Source organism: Pleurodeles waltl, chromosome 2_2, assembly GCF_031143425.1.
Source record: "Pleurodeles waltl isolate 20211129_DDA chromosome 2_2, aPleWal1.hap1.20221129, whole genome shotgun sequence".
In the NCBI taxonomy this organism is placed as follows: domain Eukaryota; kingdom Metazoa; phylum Chordata; class Amphibia; order Caudata; family Salamandridae; genus Pleurodeles; species Pleurodeles waltl.
The window spans coordinates 647756337-647782978 of record NC_090439.1 but is presented as its reverse complement, the minus strand read 5'-3'; the positions used below and the strand labels follow the sequence as shown (position 1 = coordinate 647782978).

At 42.2% G+C, this 26642-nt stretch overlaps 1 protein-coding gene across 2 annotated transcripts in view; it reads left to right on the top strand.

Moving 5' to 3' along the window:
• Positions 1-26642, top strand: part of PLAG1 (PLAG1 zinc finger) — a 222014-nt gene that overhangs the window by 181123 nt on the left and 14249 nt on the right. The window contains exon 3 of one of the 2 annotated variants that reach the window (XM_069220202.1): positions 3516-3603. The exons of the other annotated variant lie outside the window; for it this stretch is intronic. The gene's annotated coding sequence lies outside the window, so the exon portion shown is untranslated. The remainder of the gene's footprint in view (positions 1-3515; positions 3604-26642) is intronic. 2 annotated transcript variants of the gene reach the window in all.

Sequence of the window (26642 nt, the reverse complement as noted above, 5' to 3'; positions counted from 1 at the left end):
TTCGGCAAAGTCAGGCTGTGTGCAGTCACAAGTGGCAACCCCAGGCAGGCGCAGGCTTCTCTTCTTAGCCATGCTACCAGCTGGTTCTAGTGATCAGCATTGTTCTCACTTCCATGATAGCACTGTAAGTCACACTTCCATTCACAAGGGGGGTGTTAGCTTCTTGCTCTGAAGGTTTTCTCAAACCTCGCACAGGGAGTCCTCATGTCAGGGCTACACTCTGGACCTCGCTTCCTACAACGCTGTCCTCTCCCTCTCGAGGCACACCGGTCATGATGACTAGGGAGGGCGCTGGTGCTCTAGGCTTTAGGGAAGGTGGTCTTGGTTTCCCTTGGTGATGTCCCCTTCCCCATCGGGTAGACAAACAAGCAGGGTCCCCGGTCCTGGTCACAGGCAGTAGTCTTGTTGAGTTTCTCCTCCTCACTCATGGCTCCTTGGCATATGAAAAGATTTTGGGGTCCAAGGCTCCTTTTCCAGACAGAAAATGTATTTTAGTGTCTGGGTATTTGAAGTTGTATGTTGGGGTTTTTCTTCTTTGAAATGGTCATCATTCCCCTTTCTTCTTCTTCCTGAAGGATGTCTGTCACAACAGGCAGGGCTCTGAAGCAGATTAACCCACGTGAAGATTCATGGGACTGACCAGAGTTTACACCTGGAGGTTAGCCACAGTGGTATGTGTATCAAAAGGTTAATTTTGCGCCCTTAGCCGTACTCTTTGATTCCTTTCAGCCCCATCTCTCTCATATCCTGAGATGTGTCCAGACCCCTTTTTTGTTATGAATAATTGAATTAAAGAGCCCTTTGAAATGCACACAGAGAGCCTGGCTCTCCTATCCTCATTGCATGTCACACATACCTGCCAACTTAGGAGGCAGGTGTCTGGTGCTGAGAGTAACCAAGAGGCACTCTGACTGTCAACAAGCCCCTCCAGCTATCCCCCAAAAAAGGGTCATGAGGCTGTCGCTGTTGCCCTGGCGCATTTTCACACCTTTTATGGACATCGGCATCTTGCAACCTCAGAAAATGAGCTGGAAAGCCACTGTTAATGGTTTTCAGCTTTTTTTCCCTGCCACTGTGTGATATTGGCTCCTCACCGGGTGACCATGTAAAGGGAGATGAAAAAGTTTGATACACAGAGGTGCACTGCGTGAGTTGGCCGATCTGGTCCCACCTAGCTTACATTAATGGAGCAATATACAAATCTGTCTGGAAAGGGATTCCCCTACTCATGGTAGGTAACTTTATTGCATGATTACTTAAAATTGTTGCATAAAATACAATAAACACACACAGAATAAAATGCATCTTATCGTATGCTATAATAAAATAATGTGAACACAGCAGTGAAAGTGCGAATGGAGACTATCCTAAAAGTCTGGTATCAACTCAATTGTTATAAAATTCTAAAACTTAAAATGAAAGTGCAAATGCAAATGCAATAAAGTGCTGTTATCGCAGCAGTGAAAGTGCAAACACCAGAAAAGGCTATCCTTAGAATCTGACATTGCATCTGATATTATAAAATTCTGTCATCTTTGCATGAAATACAATGAAAATGCATAAAATAAAATACCGCTTATCGTATGTTATGATACACCAGTATAAACACAACAATGAAAGTGCAGAGGCCGATAGAGACTGTGCTACCAATCGGATATGAAGTTGATTATTTTAAAATTCTGAGTCTTAAAAGTAGAGCGTGAGTGATCACAGCAGTGAGAGTGCAAGAGCCAATGATGACTGTCCAAAAGTCTGGTATCTCATCTGTTGTTATAAAATTCTAAAACTTAGACGTGATAGTGCAAATGCTGAAAAAAAACTACAAAACAACAATGAAAGTGCAAGTGCCATTGAAAATTATCCAAACAGTCTGACATCAGAGTAACAACAGAATACACAGAATGTGAAGATGAAAATGTGGAGCAGAATGATAGAACCCAGAAGTTCAAGTGAGACTTCCCTGTCATATCTGCATTGCCATGATCGTGGTCAAAGTCAGCAGAGGTATGAGTAAGATTAACTTGAGTGAATGAGCCACTTCAACAATAATGTTTCTTTAGGGGCCACCCCTCCCCTTTTGTTTCCTGCACGTTGATGGCAAGCTGTAGAGCCTTTCTCATAATAGTGACAAATTTCCCAAAGCAAACCAGTTCCATAGGGATCTCTGCAGTGAATATATATTTTACGGCTTCTTTGCATGTTCTCAGACCGTATTTCAGGAAAAGAGGTTTTAGTAGTTGACGTCTCTCTGAGGCCAAGCATGGGCAGCAACATACTAGATGTATTATGGATTCAGTGTAGTAGTTACATGGAATACATTCTTGTGAGTATCCCCACGTAGACTTCCAGTAGCGCCTAAAGTCCCAAATGGGGAGTGTTAAGAGACACATTTGCAAGATACTCTGAAATGCACGGGCTCCCAGTGCTTCTTTCATGTACGGTTGGGCATTAGTAGTTGTATGAGACTCCGCTAAACCCTCAGCTCCGCTAATGTTCCTGATTATGGCAATGTCATTTTCTCTAGAAGCTCGCACACCCTGGTCTTTCAAATTATTTTTTTGCACGGCCTTCTATGTGACAGGGTTCGATGTGTAGGAGGGAGCTAAATTGAAAAATTCCTCCGCTTGCCTGAGATAGATGGCCCAGCTACTAAAATATACTTAAAAAATAGCTTTCAGGGACCCCCTCAAGCTGTCGGTATTGGCCCTACAAACACAATGGAAAAGCTTGATGGTGTCAATTTTGCAGTTTATATCCATTTTCCTATTATGTTGAATTCTAGACGTATCCCTGCATGTCTGGTTGATTTAGGACTCTGGAATATCCTTTTAAAGGCTCTCATCTAGCACTTCTCCAGCAGTGTAATCGGCCTACCGGGATATGCAAGGGGTCCATAGGTGATAGCAGGTAATAGTTTCGCTTTAATAACACTCCTGATTGCCTCAGATGTTAGTGATTTGAGCCAGAGATGGAGTTTTGCTAATGCATAAGTAGTTCTCTCTGCCTTAGTTCTCAGTGCCGCTACCCAATATGATATTTTCCCCATGTTCGATAACCAAACTCCAAGGTAGTGATATTTTTCTTCCATTTCTATTTTTAGTGGACTGAGTTTCCAATATCTTTGATGTTTTTTGGTCTGATGTGCAAAGACCAAGACCTCGGTTTTTGCCACGTTTGCCCTTAATGCATTTTTTTTGTTGTAGCTATGTAATATGTCCAGGCCCCTTTTCAACCCTAGCTGGGTCTGACCATGTAGAACCAGATCGTCCGCATATTAAATTATGGGTAGCACTGTCTTACCCAGTTTCAGGGGAAGTGTATTTCCTCTGAGCTATTAAGCGCCGAGGTCAGCCGTGTACAGATTAAAGAGATTAGGGGCGATGGCACATCCTTGTTTTAATTCTTTGTTGGTGTGGATTTTCTTGGTAAAACGTGTATTTGTGATCTTGATTCTCACCCAAGTATCGGAATAAAGTGCGATTATGGAAGTTAACAATTTCCTTGGTATCCCTCAGGCCGCCAGTTTCTTCCAGAGGATATGATGTACCACACCATCAAAGGTCGCACTTTAGTCAGTAAAACAAGCAAAGAGCGGTTGAGCAGGTAATTTCAATGCTTTCTGACATAAGTATGAAAGAACAAGAACATTATCTAGAGTGGAAGAGCTAGGTCTAAAGCCGGTTTGATATATTGGTATGATGTTATTTTCAATGATCCAATTTTCAAGCTCTTAAAGCAGGACTCTTGCATAAGCCTTGCCATCCACATCCACTAGGGCTATTAACCTATAGTTTTCTGGGAGAGTAGAGTCTCCTTTTTTGTAGATTGGGTGCAGTATTGAGACTTTCCAGGCCTCTCGGACCACAGAGTAATGTAGACAGTCATTGAAAAGCGCGGTCAGACGTTCAGCTCAAAAGTCTTGATCATATCTAAATAAATATGCTCCCTGGAAGTCCATTTGGTCCTGGTGCCCCATCCTGCCTGATGCTGCTGAGCTCCATTTTTGCTGATTTGACAGTGACCATTAACACTGTATTTTCTAAGCCGTCTAGATCGTGTTGCCACCCTGTAGTACCCTGGACTTCAGTATACTCTAGGTCCACACAGAGGATGCCCACATGGCTTTCCCAAGCACTGGCAGATATCACATTGACCTTACTTATAGATGCGTGTAGCAACGTGGTGACATAGTCCCATACTTCTCTGCTTTTGCTCGGTGACAGCCATGCATGTAAGTGGATCCAGCATTCTTCGATCTCCTTTTGCTTCAGTTTCCATATTACTCCCTTGTACTCCTTCCTCACCTGCCTCCTACGAGCTTTTGCTGCAGGGGTTTTATTCCTTCTAGATCACATTTCCGCCTGCCTGCATTTCCTTGTGCTCTGTGTATATTCCCTAGTTGCTATGAATATGTCAGCTTTTTGCCTTTTGCTTCCTACAAACTCTTGCTGCGCTGGACTGCACAGAGAAGCGTGTGAGTTGTTCATCATGTTTGCCCACTGGTCACTGATCTTGTTTGTCTCCCTTTTAAAGTTTAATGGGCCATTGGCCTGCTTCCATAGGTCGTATTGTGCCTTGCAGGTCACGCTCCATTTGATCCTTTTTGTCAATGGGCATAAGTTAATTGATAATTGCTGACCACTGGCCTTGTAGGACTGATGTCTCACTGCTTCAAGGCCTATATTTATTGGTATGGGATTGTGGTCACTCTCAGATCTATTTGTCACCTTACGACTTAAATATCTGCACACTAATGCTGGGCTTAAGAAAATGTAATCTAATGTGGAGATATTTTTGAACGTCTGAATGAGTGTGCCCACTACTGTGTTGCTGCATTTGGACGTTCTCAGTTCATATTCCTTGAAAAATGTTTCTAAAAATGTTTCTAGGGCTGATCTTATTGCATCGCCGGGGAGCCCCACCTCCTGACCGAGGTGTTGGATATTGAAGTCTCCTACGATTAAATGTTCGTGATCCGGTGCTCACATAAAAATTCCTTTAATAGGGACAACATTAATTTAACCTTAGTCTGTTTGCTTTCCCAATTGGGATTCATGTACAAATTTATGACTGATATCAGTGTTATTCTTTGGTGAGGGCTAAGCCATATATGGTTATCACGTGGACATCACTAGTCATTTTTTTCCGAGGCACCAATTTGACCACCAAGTCTCATTTGTTGCGAGACCTCCCATATTTCTTCTAAACAAGTTTTTCTTGAGTGCATTGGACTGAGTTGTTACGAAGCCCGATAGGGTTTGTGGCTCCCTCGTCAAGGTTTTCTGAAAGCACATAATATCTGCGTTGTTTAAGAAGCCCTCAATGTTTGGGCTAACTATGAGGGAGGCCAATCCATCCACGTTCCAGCTGATTATCTGAATCACCTTGTTGTTTTTGTTTTATGAGGGTCCTTTATGGTTAAAGATGCATTTTCCCTTTGGTGGTGAGCTGCGGAAAGGCAGTCCCAGTCCCGCCCTCCCAAATTGCTGTGATTGTTTCTTGCGTCGTCAAATTCAATCCCTCCCTATTAGTTGTCAACTGTATGGTAATTTTCTTATCTATCATCAGCAGTTTTATCACCAGGGTTCCCCTCAAGCCACTGAACGTTTTTTTAGTTGGGTATGTCGATTGATTTTCCATGGACAGCACTCAAGGGTAGTGTTTTTTCTCTGGTTTGCTGATTTTATGCCCCAATTGTCCAGCAATTCCTCATATTCAAATATTCTCACTACCGTGCCTTGGTCAGCCCATGTCGTTAATGTAGAATATCTCTGGCAGATCCATGCATATGTATTAAAGTTTACTGTTGAGAGGTCCCCTGTTGTGATTTTTCATGGATAGCACTCAAGGGTAGTGTTCTTTCTCAGGTTGGCTGATTTTTATGCCCCAGTTGTCCAGCAATTCCTCATATTCAAATATTCTCTCAACCGTGCCTTGGTCAGCCCATGTCAATAATGTAGAATATCTCTGGCTGATCCATGCATATTTATTAAAGTTTACTGTTGAGAGGTCCCCTTTTGTGAGATCCGCAAGTGATGGTATATGATGAAGCAGCTGCAGGATATCTTACCTGTTAAGTATATCCCAAGGTCCCTGTGATGCATATAGAAGGGTGAATATTTTTGTCAGCTGTTCATTGGTTTCCTGTCACATTGTACTCCTGCTCATTCTCTGATCTGTGTATGATGGGATATTCTCGAGTAGTTGTAGGAACAGGTGATCAGTGGCTTCATTCTCTGCTCCAGGCATGCTCCTGAGCCATCTCTGTTGCCTCTGTGAGTGGGATTATTTCTTGCGTGGGTTTGTGATCCAGATAGTCACATTTTTGTTTTCCTTGTCTTGATACCGGGGGACTTGCCTCCTGCATCCCTTTAGATTCTGTTCTGATTAGTAGGTTATTGGATCCTTGGGGGGATTCTTTCTAGGGTTGTTGCAGGGATAATCATAACCTCTCTGTTGCTATTTTTGTTTTGTAGATTTGGATCTCCATTATTTGTGTATAGGGGTGACCCTGCTACCTTGGTCCCTGTGGAGCTCCTCCTCCCCTCCAGATCTGGCTGATAAGTTGAGGGTTCCTTCTGGGAGATAGCCCCTCCCGTAGGGTCATCACTCCCTCAACCACGAGGAGTGGCTCTAGACCCATTGCAGATTCTATCTCGCCGGTGTTTGAGGATGCTTGTTTTTTGTTTGTTTAAATTGAGTCATCTATTTCCTTTTCTCAACCTTCGCTTTTGGGGTGTGCCTGGTCGGAGTTTACTGTTGACCCTGCCAACCAAGTGATATGACTGCCTTCCATATTTTTGATGATTTGAGAATTATATTTTCCTTTTCTGCCCGAGTCCTCCCCAGTTACTGGGGTGATGTGTGCGTGGGAGCAGGTTTTAGGTGCCAAAATAGGTAGCGGTCTCTGCTGGAAAATTGGGTAGGTCTTGAGCTGTACTGGCATATTCCCTGATGCCTGTGGAACTTTCCCAGTGCAGTTCAGTCTATTCGTTTTTTTGTGGCTTTGAGTGTTTTTCTTAACTTCTTCTCTCGTCCTGTTAGTTGTAATTGTTGATTGTTCCTAGTATCAAACTCACACAGTGGCTTGGAAGTTACTTCTGGGACTTGCTCTTCTGTGCTATTTTCGGCACCATTAGTATCTAGAGAGGGCAACAGCGTTGGGTGTGCCATAATTGATTGCCTATTATTTGATTCTATCTCCCTACTTCCTTCCTCACCTTCTATGGATGTGGAAGACCCCCCTTTATGGGTTAATTTGGTAGGCACTTTGTCCTGCTGCTTTTCCACTGGTGTCCCACCGTTCATGTTTTTATTAGATTCATCAGCTGCTTTCCAGTGATGGATGAGGCTAGTTAGTATGTCTGAGAGGATCAATAGTTTGTCTATCATTTCATTGTTGCGGGTCCCTTCCACTGAATTGTCATCATTCCATCTGTTACCCCACTTATCTAGCTTTCCACTTAATGAGTTCAATTTATTATCTACCGTAAGTGCACTTTGAGCCAGCATGTGGGTTAGTTCTAGATGGATCTCCTTCTTGTGTGACTGCCAAGTAAGTGTTTTAACTGCAGCTAGGATAGAGGCATTAATGGTATTTGTAATATAGTATGATCTGTCCACTTCTCCCGGTTCCTCGTTGGGCGAGTTTTCCTCCTAATCTCATTTTCGTGGCCTGGCGCTTCCGCACTAGTTTCTTGCAATGTCCAGCCATCCTTTCCTGTTACCGTGAGCAACGCGGGGGAACTTCCTTTGTGCCTTGTAGGGGGGTAGAGCAGGACTGGCTGTTGCCAGCGATTTCATGTTCACTGTTGTTTGTTACTTGGATACAGCCTGCCCCCTTTTCGGCTGACTGGATGTCGCTACTATGGGAGCTGTTCTAGTTACCTTGGGTCTGCAGTCAAGGCCCGCTGGGCAAATGTTTATGCTAGTTGTTCTATCATTGTAATTATGACTGTACCTGATTTCTCCCAATACAGTATCTGCTAGTTCTAGCAATTCTCCAATTATTGAAGCATCCAGGCTGAAACCTGTAGTGCTGCTAATGAGGCCTTGTGCTTGCTCAGTTTGTGTGGGCCTGAGTAAAAGATCAAGCTCCAATATCGGAGTAGGATGAACAATGGAGGGACCAGTTTGTGTGACGTGGTTATCCATAAGTTTCTCCTACTCCTCTTGTAAAGTAGTTATGTTTATATGTTTTCCTAGTATTTGGAATCTGTCGCTTAGGACCTGTCTTGTGATCCTTCTGAGCTTTAGGCCCGTCTACCGGCAACTGACCTGCCTCGGAATCCAGCTCATTGTCATCTCCATCATGACAGTTCATTTCTATAGGTTCTGTAACGACTGCAGTAGTCCTCGTAGTGTTTGCGTGACTTATGGGGCTAGTGGGGCACCTTCCTTAGTCTTCTTCCACCGCTCCCATTTTGACAATGTTTGAGTGGTCGGATGGTCTCAGTCACGTGTATCCGGATTGAGGCTGTTGTGCTGTTTCGGGTTGTCTCCTCAACTTGCCACAAGCCCTACTTATGAAAAAGATCTTATGAGCTGATTTCCAACAACCCTCAAATATTTGGAGAGCTCTAGCTTTACATTATTTCAGTTTTTTCTGTGCCCCTTATGCCTTAGGTACTAGCCTCGGAGGATTCGAGATTCCAAGCGAATTTAGGGCCTGATTACAACTTTGGAGGAGGTGCTAATCCGTCCCAAACGTGACGGATATACCACCAGCCATAGGATATAATGGACTCGTAATACGGCTGGTGGTATATCCGTCACTTTACTGTCACTTTTGGGACGGATTAACACCTCCTCCAAAGTTGTAATCAAGTCCTTAGTGTTGATAATGGTGAGTGGGTTGTTGTTTCTCCCAGCCTTGGCTCCAGCACCTGCTCCTGTGATTGCCCCCCTACCGGGGAGACATAGGCCAGCTTAGCACAGGATTCACTCAAGTTGTTTATCCGGTGAACTGACTTGTGACCCCGGGAGGCGTCCTGAGTGGTGTCCTGAGTGAAGTGGTGTGTCGAAGGTGAACTATTAATGTAGATGGTCTTTCAGTAACAAGTTGAATATTTGTTTAGATAATTGCATACTTGCTGCCTTGCATGGTTTTAGTTTTCATAATTTAGAAATAAAGAAAATGCTGGTCAGTTTGATTCAGTTTGGTTTAGCCACTTGCCTCAGCACAATTGAGCACTGCCTCACCCCCTGCCCCTCCGCACACTCTATTTTGTTTAATCACCGCAGGCCGGGGGCACGAGCACACTCAAAGGAACCCTCTGTTCAGTTGCAGTCGGAATTGACTGCTTGCAGTGCCATACCGTGTTGCGGTGTCGCAGTTCAATGTTGCAGTTCTGAGGAGTGTTTCGAGAACCCCCTTATAGCTCCAGTGGCTTTTTATAAATTGTCTTATAGTTTGTAGTTTGGCTCGTGACTCTTATGATTGCAGTTTAAATCTATCTCATGATTAAAAAGATGCAGGAAGCGTAGAGCAAAATCTGATCACGGCGTTCCACTGTTCCACTCCCCAGTCCCTCTTCGGCGCTCTTTCTAACCTTTATGTGCCTCGAGCTACAGTAGCACAGTAGCAGATCGACATGCATTGTAGGGGTGAGAAGTTTTGCGGGGATTTGGGTGGGCTTTGTGGGGGTGAGTCAGTAGAGTTCACCACGTTCTGCCCCTTCAATCAACACTCAGTGTTCAGTGAGGCAACGTTCAAGCAGAGCCGGACACTCACCAATCTCTGGGGCGACTCACCAGCTCTCCCGACTATCTTCCACGATCCTGATCTCACTGAGCTTGCGGAGGTCTCTCTCGGGCCGCAAGCCATGGCTCCAACTGCTCCGACGGCTCCGCTGGCTCTGATGTCTGGCCAACCAGACCCCTCCCTGCCCCCTCTGCTGACCGTCAAGGGGTGGGGCGGCTCAGGAGAAAGAACACTGCTGGGCCCTCTCCTCTCCCAGTGGCTCCACCATTGCTGCAGGCTCCACCCTCCTGCACCTCTACGCTCTCTCTGCGTCTCTGACTTGCGCCAGTCTTAATACAGCTTCTCCGTCTCCTTGGTTTTTCATTGATAAATAAAAACCTCTACTCATGTTTTCACCAGGCAGGACTTGGCTTCCCACCAACAAACCCATGGTCCTTCATGTAATGTACAATTGCAGGTATTTCTGCACTTAGTATACCTCCACAGCAAATTCACTGCCGAGTACGGTTATCCTCATGTATCCTGCCACCACCAGTATACCCACATGCAGCACATACACTAAGTATACACACACTATTCAGTACTGCAGTCTCTATGTCTTTGTACTGTACCAGAGTGTGTCAGCACACACTGCCAGCACACACATTTACCATGTGCGCATTGTACCACACTTAACCGCTTGTGTAGTGTATTTCATGCAAGCACACAAGCAATCTACATGTTTCCACCATACACACACTTCCACATCAACCTGATGTAGGCCAGGGGTGAGTTAGGCACAGCAGCGGAACCTTTTAAAAGGTGAGTGAGTCTGTAGGCTTTACTTGAGTAACATGGGGTAAAAAGGACCTGTTCACTACTACTGATCACTTCATGGTATACTGCCACCACTGCTTTTTTGCTGCTTACCTCCTGATAAAGGCTATAGCCTTCCACCAATACGATGCCAGCGCTTTCGGAATCCCTCCCTTACAACAAGACTGCAATCCGCGAGGCAGGCCTATGTCATGGCGCACATGCATGATCCGTGTTCACCTAAACAGCGTTAGGGATCCAGACAACAACACAGTTGGGCATTTAGGGCAAGGGTACACATCTCTTACCATGCCAAGGAATTTTCCTTTCCCAACAGTGGGTGAAAGAATGAATGGATAGATGAATGGGTGAAAGATTGTCATAGTAAATCAAAATCTGAGAGGCTGTGTGGATGTATGAAAGGATGGCAGAGTAAATGAAAATCTGACAGGATGGATAGATGAAGGTATGGATGGTTAGGAGGACGAGTGGGTGAAAGGATGACAATAAATGGAAACCTGGTCATTGGTTTGAAAGAATGGCAGAGTGAATGGAAATCTGAGAGGATGGATCAAGTAGGTGAAAGTGGCAGAGTAAGTCGAAATCTGAAGATGGATGGGTGGGGATCAGTGGGTGAAAGGATAGCAGGGTAAATTGAAATCTGAGAGGGCAGATGGATAGGTAGGTGAAAGGATGGAGGAGTACATGGTAGGCTGAGGTGGATGGATGGCAAATCAAATAGAAATCTGCTAATGGATAAATGGCAAAGTAAATGGAAATCTGAGAGAATGGATGGAAATGGATGGGCAAAAGGATCAACTGATGGATGAAAGGATTTATTGATGGATGAATAAGTAAAACATTGATTCATAGATGGTTTTCTAGACAAATGCATGCATATATGATCGATGTGTGAAAGGGTGGATAGAATGGATAGATGGAATGGTGAAAGACTGATGAAGGAAAGGATGAATAGATGATAGAATGTAAAGGTGAAATGGTGGGTATCAGTGGGTGAATGGAAGAGTAAAATGATAAATGGATAGATGCCTGGATGGAATAGACAAGGGAGTTCTTCTAGGGAGGTTCATGCTCACTTGCTTCGTGCCATTACAGTTTTGGATCGAATTGAGGAGTATTTTAAATTTCTGGTTATTCCCTTGTCCTAGATTATCAGGCCATGCACAGAGAGGGGCATACCTTACCCATTTGGTGCTGATGGGTTTTTAGTTTTCTCTGGTATAATGCTTGGGTCCCTAGTTATAATGTAGTTTGTTGTATGCACTTAAGGAGATATTTATTTCTAGCAGTGAATGTAATTGTTGCAAAGGCTGGACTTGGTTATGTGAGAGCACTTCAGCGGTGATAAGCACTGGTGTGTGCTGCACCTTTGTTGCACTGTAGTGCTATCGAGAAGCAATGGGGCCCTCTTGGGTCCAAGGGAAAACCTTTTTAGTGGGTAGTGGTATTTGATATGTTCTGCCATTTTAGTAATCTTAACCGTTTTCGTACTATGCACTGTAGATATTGCACCTTGAACTCATATATTTTCATGAAAGAACACTAATTCTAAGTATAGAAATCAGGATAAGCAGAATATTGTGGCCAGAAAGCCATAAAAGATGTGGTCTAATAGAGATCAATATATTGAAAACTATAAAATTTAACATTAGTGGTCTAAATATTAAATATAATGCAAAGGCAAATGAAGTACGGATAAACAACCCCTCCACTGATATAGGTTTACTTCAGGAAACCCATATAAACAAGATAAAAATGAAGATATTGTTATGTTTCAGAAATGACCAGGCTTTGAATATATTGTTTGTGCAACAGCGGCACATAGGCGTGTGACATTTTTTGTCTGTGAGCAATGAAGGCAGAATGCACATGATTTTCAGACTGATAAAGTAGGGAGATGGGTATGGGTTAACTAACAGAAAGATGGAGAGAGAGTGATAGGCGCAACAATATATGCTCCTATTGAAGATCACCCAGGACCTTTAGTGGAATTATTTCAATCTGTCATGCTCCTCCCGGGTATCCTGATTTTAGGAAGATATTTTAACTTCATTCAGAATCCAGGTTTGGAGTCCTCAACTGTTGCTCGTTGGCAAAATATGCCAAAAATGTCTAGAATACTTTAGGAGTATCAAAATAGTTTACATTTAATTGATTCATAGAGGAATACATTTCCAACTTGTTGAAAATATACCTGTATATCCAATAGATAGAAATCCACAGCTAGGCTGGATTGCTTTTTAATACCCCCTGAGTATGGCCTTCACCATTGGAGTCATTTGGTGAACAGCTTTTCAGACAATTCGTTAATCGAGGTATGGAAAAATTAAAGCAGAGTATCCTGTCAGGGAGGCGAATATCCTCATTAATGATGCAGGAACTGTGCAAGATATGTTTAGACAGCATTATGAGAAGTAATATTGTTTTCAACAAGAGATGGACAGTACCAAGCTGAGAGAGTTTGTAAGTGGGATCCCTGTGCCATGATTAGATTGGCGGTCATCCCGAGCACCAATAACCCCATTCTAGTTAAAAGAATTAGGCAAGGTGATTAAGTCTCTAACAAGTGAAAAAGCCTTTGGTGAGGATAGCATCCCAGCTAAGTTTAAAAAAAAGTTTTCACATATTTTTAACAAACAAAAATTGGGATTAGCTGAACACATACTGGATGGAGAAAATATCCCACTTTTTTTTGATACAGCTGTGGTCATAAAATAAAACCCTGGAAAGCTTAATTCTCATAGACTATAACATAACAGCTAAGCTGCTAGCGAACAGACTAAATCAAGTGGTAGACAGCTGATACTTAGGGATCAGTGTGTCTTTATAGCAGGGATACAACTTTATTCAAATATTAAATATTTAGTTGAAGCCTTTGCATTTTATTGAAAACAAACAAAACAGATTCCAGCACAGATATTTTTACCAGATGCAGAGAAGGCCTTCGATCTTCTCAACTGGGAGTGCCTTTTTGTATTCTACATATTATTGGTTTTCTTACAGCATTCACAAAGATAATATCTAATTTCTCCAGTATTGGATGATTGAATCATTCCCCGTCGTCGAAACGGAAGTCCCCGGTAACTTAATAAAGCAGTATATATACCAGTATCATGGGCTATAATGGCAATGAAAAGGTCAGTTTAATAGCCTATCCATGTCCTCTTCAAAAAAGGACTAAACTTGAACTTTAACCAATCAGCCGATAGCACCCTCTAGGACACTCCCAACAGAGGCTGAGTCAGATTTTCTACTGCATGTCGTGTGGAGGGAATCTCCCTGAGCTCTGCTCAGTTCTTCAGCTTTAACTTCTTTTTAAATCACCCAATATCATATTTCCTGTTTCATTTCTCTAACCCTGGCATTAATACGTCAGAGTAGCAGTAAACAAGGTAAAAGATTACATAAATATGTCTAACCTTTTCCTCAAAAACTCTCAGGTTCTGAGAGATGAAGCTATTACTGGCTGGGATTACAAAATCTTAAAACGGTCACTAATAATGAGAACAGTGAGTATTCCTTCAATTTACAGGAGAGCTCAGAGGGAGACGTTGCGCCAGGCTCTCCAGAAGGCACACAGAAAAGCCATAAAAAGACTTACCATGAGTCTTAATAAGGCATTTCTAACAGAGAGAAAGAAAAAAAAATGGAAACCCTCAACCCCCTCTTCAGCTCTGACAGTACATCAGAGAGACCCTCATAACCTTACAATGGGGCATCTGAAAATCGCCTGTAAAATCATCATTCACCTCGTCTATGATGCCCTCATCTACGAATGGCCTCATCTATGACGGCCATATCTATGATGGCCGTCTACGACAGTCACCTACAGTGATTGTCTACGACTGTCTTCTACAGTGGTTTATGATGGCCTTATCTACAAAGGGCTTCATCTACGGTGGCCTAATCTATGATGGTCATCTACTATGGTCTCATCTATGATGGTCGTCTGAGACAGTCATCTACTGTGGTAGTTTACAGCAGTCCTCTACAGTGATCGTTTATGACGATCGTCTACAGTGATCCTCTACAACAGTGGTCTGTGATGGCCTCATCTACGGTGGCCTCATCTACGATCGTCATCTACTGTGGCCTCATCTACGATGGTCATCTACTACGGCCTCATCTACGACGCTCGTCTACGGTGGTCGTCGATGACGCTCGTCTACGGTGGTCGTCGATGACGCTCGTCTACGGTGGTCGTCGATGACGCTCGTCTACGGTGGTCGTCGATGACCCTCGTCTACGGTGGTCGTCGATGACCCTCGTCTACGGTGGTCGTCGATGACCCTCGTCTACGGTGGTCGTCGATGACCCTCGTCTACGGTGGTCGTCGATGACCCTCGTCTACGGTGGTCGTCGATGACCCTCGTCTACGGTGGTCGTCGATGACCCTCGTCTACGGTGGTCGTCGATGACCCTCGTCTACGGTGGTCGTCGATGACCCTCGTCTACGGTGGTCGTCGATGACGCTCGTCTACGGTGGGGTGGTCGTCGACGACGACGCTTGTCTACGGTGGTTGTCGACGACGCTTGTCTACGGTGGTTGTCGACGACGCTTGTCTACGGTGGTCGTCGGCGTCGACGACGCTTGTCTATGGTGGTGGTCGTCGTCGACGCTTGTCTATGGTGGTGGTCGTCGTCGACGCTCGCTCATCTACGATGGTCACCTACGACAGCCTCTTCTATGACAGTCATCCACGATAGCCTCATCTATGATGGTTGTCTATGACATCCTCATCTATGATGGCCATCTACGACAGCCTCATATATGATGGCAGTATCATCTACGGCAACCACATCTGTGATGGCAGTATCATCTACGACGGTCGTCTACAGCGACCTCATCTATGATGCTAGTCTACGACAGTCATATACAATGTCCTCTTCTGTGATAGTCATCTGTGACAGTCTCATCTAAGATGTTCATCTACGACAGCCTCTTCTGATGGTTGCCTACTACTACGGCCTTGCCTATAATGACCTAGTCTACAGAACCACATCTATGATGGCTTTGACTCTGTATGCCTTGTCAGTGACGGCCTTGTATATGACTGCATCCTCTATGAAGGCCTCGACTGCGACGAAGGCCTCATCAACAACAAACATTGTCTACATGAGCCTAGTCGTTTACATCCGCCTCGTCGAACTTGATCACATTACAAATTAAGATGAAAACACGTAATTGTCAAGTAGAGCAAAACAGACATAATCCAGAATAATTTAGTGTCAAGCATTGAGGTACCAATATGAGTATGTCTTTAACAGTCAAAATATTGAGGGGAAATATATGGAGCAATTACACCACTCCACCTCCAGCAGCAGAGCATGGATCCGGTCCATGTATCTCATACTAGAGCTTCAGAGCATATTACAGCCGCAACTGGTGGATTTCCCCACCAGATTTCTTTTTGGGGGTTTCTATACAGTTTGGAGCAAGCGACCAGACACTTCCAGTTTCCATAGCAAACAAGAAATTTTCTTTATGAATTTAAATGGGAAAGCTGTAAAACCTATTCCAGTTGCTCGTACAGCCAGGAGGAGTTACAATAATTGAAAACTCTTTCATTCATAATTCTGCCTTATCAGCAAGGACACATTCTCATCTAGGTCCAGACTACTGTACGGGCTGCCAATTCACTTGTAATACGGGGCAGCTATAGACCCAGATGTGGTCAGAAATGGCCACATAAAATGTTTGCCGGAAGAGGGGAAAACAAAATGCTGCTGTAGTGGAGTGAGATGTCAGCATAGACTGTGCTATAGACAATGCTTCGTAGTATTCCCACAACTGGCAGGGTCAGTGGTCCTTGGATATTAAGGATTAAGGCCACAACATTTAAAAATTTGAGGTACAAATATATCTAATATTTTTTAGTACCATGCCGACGCTCTGTATGCGATGCATGTTGACGACTACTTGCAAGCAGTCAACAGTGACTCTTGACGCTGCATGATCTTTCGGGGCATAACATTTTTGAATGAAACAATCTTTAGAGGGACCCAAATAAGACAATTATCCATTGATAAGTATCTGAGCTAGCAACCCTCTCAGTAGCACTTAGGCTAGCTTACCTACAGTGACAACATTCTGGTGCTGCTTATACCATCCAGTGGGAAAAAACATTCCAAAAATGTTGTCATCTATGGCAGAAAATAGCATCAGACAAATAAGTCCTGGATCTCGTCACATATAGATATATGTTGCAGTTCACCCAGATTCCGCCATCTACCTTCAGAAGGAAGTGCTAGCTACTCTGACCAAAGGGTACATAGAGAGAAAACCACATTCTCAGCAGGAAAGAGGCTTCTATTCTTTGTTTTGCCTCATAAACCAGAAAACAGAGGAGTGTCTATTCATCATACACCTCCAGAAATGAACAAGTATTTCCAGAAATAATCCTTTTATATGGTCTCCTTCAGCACAGGATATATATTTTTGTTTCTGTATTCCCACTCATCAGAGTTCTTCCATTTGTCTTCAGATCAGCTTTTTCAGGAAGGGTTTCCCCAACTTCGACAACTTGTTGATAAAAGCACCAACTGCATTTCAAACGTCCAAGGTCACAGAGGCTTGCCTAATGTTGTTTAATGGGCTGTCTCCTTATGACTTATCAGAGATAATCAACTCCTCCATCAAAGAAGATACTTTCTGTTCAGTTAGCTTTTGGGCGTCACGTCCTCAGCAGTCAATAGGATCCCTCTTGTACGCCTGAAAATGAATGCCTTACAGGAGCAGCTACAAAAACAATAGATTCAATCAAAAAATAATTTCAGGGACTGATGAATTTTCACATGTGATGGAAGCTCTACTCTGGGACTCTCAGGCTATAAATACTTCCCTGGAAAGCAGGGGCAATCATCTCCAGAACCTCTAATTAGAGGAAAGTGGTCTCTGCTCCAGAAGAGCATACATATCACTCACCTAGATCTCAAAGCCAGCTGTTCGGTCTCCAAATTTTCCTGCCAATGTAACGGATTCTTCGGTGTTGGTTCGCAAGGACAGTACTACCAGCATGCAATATGCGGATAAACGAAGCGGCACAAGATCCTTGTCGCTGTCCAAGGAAGACAAGGAAATTTGGTGTCAGCTAATGACACACAAGACAACTCTTCAGGCTGAACATAGTCCCTGGACTAGACATCTCATAGCAGACATGCTAAACAAAACTGGAAGCAGCCTCCAAGAAGGAGAATTTGATCTTTCGGCTCTAAGCATGATCTACTTGTTCTGGGCAAACTGGCTCTACATCCCTGTGCAACAAACTAAACCAGCAAATGCCAGTTCTATGCAAGTTGGCATCCACATCCACGATCTTGGTGGAATGCCTTCCGACAGATGCGCCAGGATCCATATCTACATTTTTCCACAATACCTTTAAGACCAAAGATTCACACCAAGAGGAAAGCAAAGCAGTGTTCTCTTGTCCTGATAGCCCCCAGGTGGTTCAGTATTGGTTCACTGAGCTTCTCCTGCTATCCGTATACAACCACATTCACCTACCAACATTCTGTAAACCTTTGCTGGTAAACTAAGGCCAGGCCCTTCATCCTGACGTGACTTCTCTCCTCTGAGGTGCACAGCTCCTAAATTCCATCAATCCAAAGATCTCAGTATTCCTCAGGACTGCAGGTGTATTCTCTCCAAGTCAAGGCCATGATAAGGACATGTAAAGATTAATGGGAAAGTTTTTGCCTGGGGCACCAGAAAATCAAACCTACATCCTCTACTAGCATAAATGGGTAAATTACTATCCTATCTCCTATTGCTATCTCAGTCACAGTTGGTACATGCGTCCGTTAAGGTACAGCTTACAGCATTATCTAGATATAACTGTTCATCACATTTTTACTTTCTACTCTTGCAGAATCATCTAACAATTCATAAAAGATTTATTCATTGTTTTCCTACAGAAAAGGCTGCTTCCTCGGTCTGGCATCTGAACATATTTCTATTTCAACTCATGAAGAGTTAATTTGAACCTATTATCAGAGCACACCTCATATTTCTCGCATGGAAGGTCACCTTGTTACGGGTGCTCACCTCGAAAAGTAGGGTAGAGAAGATGCAGGCTTTCTCAACACAAGTGCCTTCTTGCGACTCACAGGCAATTTAGTTCTTCTCTGAACTAATCCACAGATTTATTCCCAGGGTGCCTTCAGATTTTGCCTCAATGAGCCTATAATATTTTGGACTTTTCTTCCTGAATTCAACATCACCAGCTGAGCGGTCTATTCACACTCTAGGTATCAAGTGATATCTAAACTTTCTACTTACATCGCACTAAACAACTCATGTGAACTGACTAACTATTGGACTCAGATAGTCACACTTGTAAGGGTGCTCCAGTCACAATGACAACCATCGCTGAATGAATTTCAGCTGCAATCCAGTTCTGCCCCCAGACTAGCAACCCCCTCACAAAGAAAAGTAGGGTGCATTCAACTGGAGCAGTTCCACTTCAACTACTTTGCTTGCGTAAGTACCTCTGGAGAAGATGTGTTGTGATGCGACTTGGAAAAGTGTGCATATCTTTCATGCAGCATTATTACCTGGAATCAGCACAGATCAATCATACAGCGGTTGGATTGGTTTTACTGTACCCCTTTCATTAAGGGGAGCCTCTTTTGGTTCCAGGTGTTTATGTATTCATGCAGATTTTAATGTAGGATGTGTATACATATATATATATTTATTATATTGCATATGAATGTCATGTATATATTTTCTAATCTCCATCCACTATTTGCGCTAATACAATATGATATACAAATACAGTAACTGCATGCTTTCTGATTCAAGCATGTGAATCTATGAAAGATCCAATACTGGAGAAAAAAATAAGTTACTTACCTGTAACTGCAGTTCTCCAGTATTGGTATCTTTCATAGATTAACTTGTGACCCACCCTCCTCCCCAGAGAGGCTCCCCTTATAGTTCGGGATTATCTATTACCACTCGTGCTTGAAAATCTGAGGGGCTCAGCCTCTGTTAGGAATGTTCTCAAAAGTGCTATCACCTGATTGGTTATAGTTCAAGTTTGGCCCTCTTTTAAAAAAGGACATGCATAGGCTATTAAACTGACTTTTTCATTCCCATTATAGCCTATGATAGTGATATATATATATACTGCTTTATTAAGTTACCGGGGACTCCCATCTCAACGACAGAGAATGATTCAAGCATGTGAGTCTATGACAGATACCAATACTGGAGCACTGCAGTTACAGGTAAGTAACTTATTTTCTTGTATTAAGAGGCAAAAGCAGCCTTGATCATGAATATTACTGATAGAGGTGTGTGTGTGTAAGGCGAAGCGTGGAACAAGGCAGGGATGTCCACTTTCATCTATTTTATTTGCAATATTTATTGATCCACGTGCCTTCACAATAAGAGAAGATAAGATGATAGTGGCTCTAATTAACGGGATGACTAATATTAAGCTATGCGCAGTTGATATTGCGTTTTTTAAAAACCTGGTTTGGTGATTCAACAAAGGATTTTTTATATTTGTTAGTCAGTTTCAGCAGCTTAGGGGTGTATAATATTATTATATTGAACACTGAAAGGTATTGTACCATAAACACTACTTTCAGAATTACGGTCACTAGCAAACCAGACACACAAAATAATGTTTACAGATTTATACAAAAGTCAATGTAGATGACCTGTATGGATTAAACTTTTTACCTCTTAACAATAAGATAAATCCATATTTATAAAATGGAATTTTGTGCCTCTGTTAATTATGGGGAAAAATAACACTAATTTGCATGTCCATTTTACTGTTGTTTAATATTTTTACACAGCACTCGTTTGCCTATTACATATGATTTTTTTCAAAGAAGTTGAAGGAATAGTTTAGCTGTTATTTGGCCAATTAGAACCCAAAGACTGGCCATAATTTTTTTGTGTAAATAGGTTAATGACCTGGGTCTCGCTCTTCCTAATGTAAAAAAATATTATTTTTCGAGCTTTACACAGTCTTTTCTTTGCCTTTTTAAAATTCTAATGAAGCATAAAATAATGGATTCTGTTTTTCTGCATCAAAAGTTAGAGGAATATAAATTCCATGACATCCTGTGCAATTGTTTAGTTATTATTCTGTTCGAACTTTGGATGTTTTCACCAGTCTGGAGGATATTGCATTAGAGCACCTGCTACTCTTAGACAAAAATGCAGTGTATAGGTGGAGAATTAATGGCTTTAATTATCTCTTGGAATTTGCTAATAAAGATGCGCGGAAATATGGGTAGTTATTGAATCATTTATTAGGTTTGGTCTTTTATCCAAATTTCACATTTAAAAAAATAATTTAGACCCTGAAGCTGAAACAGCAAGGTCTGACTTTGTGGAGGACCTTATAGATACAAGTACACATAAATTGGTAAACTATTGTAAACTGAGCTTTTCAGAGGTTAATGAGGTAGACTTTATCAACAGAGGAAATCAGAAGTGGCATTTATTAGAAGGGTTCGAAATCTTGACTGATTGGTGGAAAATAGTAAATAAATATAATGTCTCCATTTTGAATGGAGCAAATTACTGTATTGTAGAATGCAATTCTTTACCATATGGTTGCTGTACAGAACACCAGTTTTTCTTAATTGAAATTAGTATCACATATACCAGGCAAATGTTTAAGATGCTCAATGGCAGTGGAAGGTAAGTGGATTCATATGAATAGGGGATGTCCCATCTTTTTAGACTACTGGGAATCAATACACTGTTATTGCCAGGCTATACTAGATTTTGATTTCCCAGATGAGTTAGTTAATTCTGTTGGGCTATTCGCCAGTTGCTGGCTCATTCACTAGCCATAAGAAAAAAAAAATATTTATAGCCACGCTGGTGGTAAGGTAAGTAATTCTACAAAATTGGACAGCTAAATTAATACCAAGTTCATCAGTGGAGGGCAAAAATACTAAAAGTAAAGTAATGTGAAACACTTTATGCCCTGAAAAGAGGTTCTTTTAGGAAATTTCGGGCACTTTGGGAAAATTATGTATAGTGGTACAAGGGTTATGCCAGGGTGAAGCCAAGATGTATTTTTCAGATAATTTAAGATGATGAAATGTAATTCGGAAATAGAAGTATTTGCATTAATCAGTGATGTTAGGGTATTGAATGATGAAATTTGTTTTTGAGCTCCTTTGAAGGAATATTGGAAAGAACTGAAATATCATGATTATACGATGGGATTTCTCCCAATAAAAAGAATATTTCAGTTTTGGAGGCATTCAATTTAAGTGGCTTCATGTCATCTATTGGTCAACAGCACAGAGGCAACTGAGGAGTTTGCAATTTTCAATGTCCTTTAGGGCAGTGGTTCTTACTCTTTTGACTTCTGTGGACCCTTTCTTAATCATTGCTGGAATCCAGGGACCCGCACTGAATCATTATTGCGATCCAGGGACCCCCACTGTGTTACTAATGGAAGCTGGGCCCGCTGCTTAAGCAATTCCAATGATTTGAACCGCAAAAACAATACACAGAAATACGGAACAAGCATTCATCAAAAAGTACAAGAATGAAGGATTTTATTTAAATAAAAAAACAAATGTTAAACATAAACATTTTCGTTTGAATGGGAAGGTTTTGGGGTTTTTCTAAATGCAACTGAGGCCACCCATCCTCCATTCTGTTGGATCCATTTGCTCTTCTTCCATGAATCAATTAGAAGACACCAACCTACTTTTTAGCCTCCAATTTAAAATTCCATCAGACTTATGGACATTTTTAACATTTTCAGTTACATGGTGTTTCTTTTTTTATATACACTTTATTAGTCTGTTAATATAATTTGATTTTCAAAGCAGTCAAGGCCCCACCCCGTGTAGGCTTTGCTGACCCCCAAGGGTACCCAGACCACAGGGACCGCTGCTTCGGGGCATTCCAATTTAAATAGCTGTGTGTCCTCTGTGTAGTTATAGCTGGTGAACAGAAAAAAAGAGATTGATTCTGGTAATCATTTTATGTATATGTTGAAGAGGAGAGGTGAAATAACAGACCTTTGAGGAACTCCTGCATTTATGCTGTAGGATTTGGATGAGAAAGGAGGAGTATTGATCACATTTGTTGCTTGTCTGGTCACTTTGACAGTGTTCTGCAAATCAGTTGGTGGAAGTCCTTTTGAAGGAGTGCGGAAGCTGTGTTAATTTTCCCTGGGGAGTTTGCTGGAAAAGGGTTGGTGTGGTTGGTTTTGTTTGTGTTAAGTATGAATCCAACATGTCTGCGTTTGTAGCATAATGAGATGCCAGTTTGTGGCAAAAGTCCTTTAAAATGGGATGGGTTCCTTAGGAGCTTTTAGGATTGCAAAATGTTCTGTTTAAAAAAATCTTTATTGGGGATTTAGCATTCTGGATACTATTTGAGCAGTATTATTTTACCTTTATTATTGACTTGTGCAATCTGCTATGTATGTGTAGATGTATATTGTCTTGAGGGTTGTTAGTTTGGAACCTGGTGTGTTGAAGCTTAGCTATTTTTTGATTTATCTTATGTAAATCTGCCGTCATCTAGGGTCTTATTTTCTTTTGCTATGTTTTGATGTTTTTGTGGGAATAATGTATCAAAAGCTTCATGGAGCCAACCATAGAGGTTTTGACCTCAGTTTGTGTCCAGGTCTGTGTGGGAAGAAGACAATAGGATTATCGGTCCTCCAAATTCAGCTTGTTCCAAAGTTGCTGTGGGTAAACTGAGTTCAGCTGGGGTTAGTTGTGATGCCTTTTGTTGGCAGACACCCAGGTATTGGTCTGACCCTATGACTTGAGTGTCGTATTAGAACTTGGATATGTTGAGGTTGTGAAAAAATGACGCCTAAGGTGTGTTCTGCTGTGTGCGTTGGTTGGAAATTAGCTATTGTAGGTTCAGTGTCTCTAAGCCTGTGAGGATAGTTTTGGAGTGGGGCTTATTACGTTTGTCAAACCATATGTTCAGGTCATCAAGGATGCATAAGCTTGAGTATTTCATAATTAGGTTTGAAACTATGTCTAGAAAGGTGTCTGGGAATCTGCCAGTGCTTGGGTGGTGGTCTGTAATGAAGGAGAAATATATAAACATTGGTGTAGAGTTGCATCTGACAAGGAGGGCCTTACAACCTTTGTTAAGAAAACATCTACAGCTTTGTTAAGAATTATAGTTTCCTCATGTGATGGCTAAGCCACCTCCTCTCTTCAGTTTTGCATAACAGTTTGATAACCTAGTGGAACAGCTTCATGCAATATTGGGTCTATATCATCCCCATCCATATTTCAGTTACGAAGAGTACGTTACGTTGTATGTTGTTTGAAGATGTGGTGCTTGGATTTTGGCCTAGAACTGACCTTTATTAGTAGGAGGTTTAAAGAAGGTTTTTGGGGTTGATGTGATTTTGTGCTGCAGGAGAGTGAGTATTGTCCTTGGAGATTGACTGTAGTGTGTAATTGCTGATTGTGTTTTCTCTAACAGGAAATGCCATGAATGTTTTTTGGTTGTCGTTATCCTCGTCCAACAAATTTAAAAGGTGTTTAATATGATCTGTATGGGCAGATGGTGAACAGACTCATTGAAATTGAGGGGATGGGCTGTATCGATGTCTTTGAATAGTAGTGATGTTTTGTGATAGACAAGGGAAAGCAAAGTTATTAATGGTGGATGGGAGCAGCTTTCTTTTACATATGTTGAAGGTGTACGGAGTACGGGTGAGAGTGGAGCATGCCAGTCTGGTGAATTGTGCAATATATGGGTGAATGAGTCATATTGTTGTGTATCTTTGAACTGAGAGGTTGGTCTCTTTGTTGAATTGAAATTGTGAGTTGGAGATAGGTGAGAATATGCATTATTTGTGTTGGCTTTAGGTGCGTAGTGGATGAGGGCTGGTATTTTGGGATGGATGGAAGTTTGGGAATGTCCGAGTTGTTTTGCAAAAAAATGTGTGGGTGTTTTGGTATGCTTTGGTTGGTTAGTATTGTGATATGGAGAATCATAGGCACTGTCTGTGGTTCAGACATATGAGAACATGGACCTGGGCGCCCTCTAGATCCATGGAGGTAAGGTAGCAACTATTCTTCCAATAACAATCTCATGCAAGGTGACCATTTAGAAGACTTGTTTCTTCAGAAATGTTGAATTTTTGGAAGTCCAGGGTAGGTCTCCATTCTCCCAAATTTTTTCTCACTAGGAAGCAAGCTGGAGTGGAAACCCATATTTCTTTAGGACCTTTTGGATCACTCCCTTGAGAAGAAGAAGAATGATTTCCTCTTGAAGTTCTCACAGAAGCAGATGGGTTTCTTTCATGGGTGGGTGAAATCTCAAGGAATTACACTGTGTGCCTTGAAAGCTCAATCTGGAGTGCCCAGCAGTTGGTGACAATATTGACCCATTTGGGAATGAAGTACTACTACCATCAGCCTGTGTAGCAGTTAGTAGGTAGGACAGTATGGAAAAGTCATGCTTGCTTGGTATTGTCCTGAGAGCATGAATGTGATTGAGCCCTTTACCTTCCTGCTGATTTGTGGTAGCTTTACCTCTGCCTACAGAATAACCTTGGTCATAACCATGTTGGCTACAAGGGTAGTACTGGTGACCTTGTCTTCTGTATTTGTTGTAGGCTCCCCTGTATGTTTACAAGCATCTGTAAACATGAAAGAATGTAGAAGGAGCATGTCTGTAATGTAGGATTCCTAGCAAAAGTGTTGCATCAGTATCTGCCTTGATGCTTTACAGTGTGTTGGCCACATGTTTGCCAAACAAGGTGGTTCCATCAAATGTTATGTCAAGTATTTTTGTTTGTTCTTCCAGAAGAAACAAAGTGGATCAAAGCCACCCTCACCTCTTGAACGTAGTTGTGCTGGCAGCTGCTAAAAGTTAGTATTGGAGGTGGCTATCACTCCGTCAATAATGACATTTCAAGGTGTTGGCCCCTATCTTGACTATTACTTTAGCCTCCTCTCTTCTGTCTTTATTGATTCAACATACCACACACTGGGAGTTGTGCCACATCTGGCAGTCCTTTTGCACAAGGATGGTGAATATATTTGCTTCCTTTATGGAAGTTGCTGCAACTTGACTCTGGGCCTAATTTAGAAATTGGTGGAAGAGTTACTCCATCACAAAGGTGAGGGATATCCCATCCGCTGAAATCTAAATCTCATTATGTCTTATGGGATTTAGATTTAGGTGGACGCAATATTCGTCATGGTTGTGACAGAGTAACCCGTCCACAAATATCTAAATCAGGCTCTCTTTATCGTAAGCTATCAGTACGACTACTATCTCGATGTGGGAACCACAACGGGGCATTACTGTGTTTGAAATGTCGCTACGCCACTGCTGCAATGATTGAGTTCTGTTTAGGGTGTCCAGTTAAACGTGGTGTTGCAGAGTCAGGCGCAGCACCACTGCTTGTATTGTGGCAGGTGTAGTCATGAGCCTTCACCCTTCTTACCTGACATTATCCATGATCGGGATAAGCTTCAGTGTGTTCCTGGTCTGCTCTTTGACATACAAAAAAAGGACTGCTGCTCCATTGCTAATAGTGGAGGTCGATCGTTTTTTAAATGTTCATTTTTGGTTATTTTTGTTTTAGCAACCCTTTCCAATAAGATATGGAACCAGGCGATATCATCAGGTGGAGAGCCTGGTTCTTGTGGAGGTATTTTATATACTTCTTAAAGTAAGATGAATTCCTTCCATTCCTCTGCCCTACGGATTACTCTCATCATCCAGGTGACACTCAAAGACCTAATTTCCTCTTCTTGGTCTGCATCACTATATTGCAAAATGTTCTCACATGGATCCCCTGGGGTTGGAGGTACTAAGTGAAAGGGGTGCCAATAGGTCTTGCGACTGTAACAACTGAGATATGGACAATTGTGACTGAGGTGGATCTAGAATATGCTTGCAAGGTGACCGTGTTGGTGGTCCATGTAAAGCGGACTGATGTGTCTGTGGGACCAGTCTTGGAAAAGTCTCTATCATTTGCTGAAATGTGTTCTCAAACAACGAACTTATCTATTTCATTATCGCCACACCTCAAACTAAAGCTCCCATCAAAACCAACCAGCCCAGCTAGAAATGGAATAGAATAACAGAAATAGACTTGTACTACACTTTTGAAACAAACCAACCCGACAACACCAA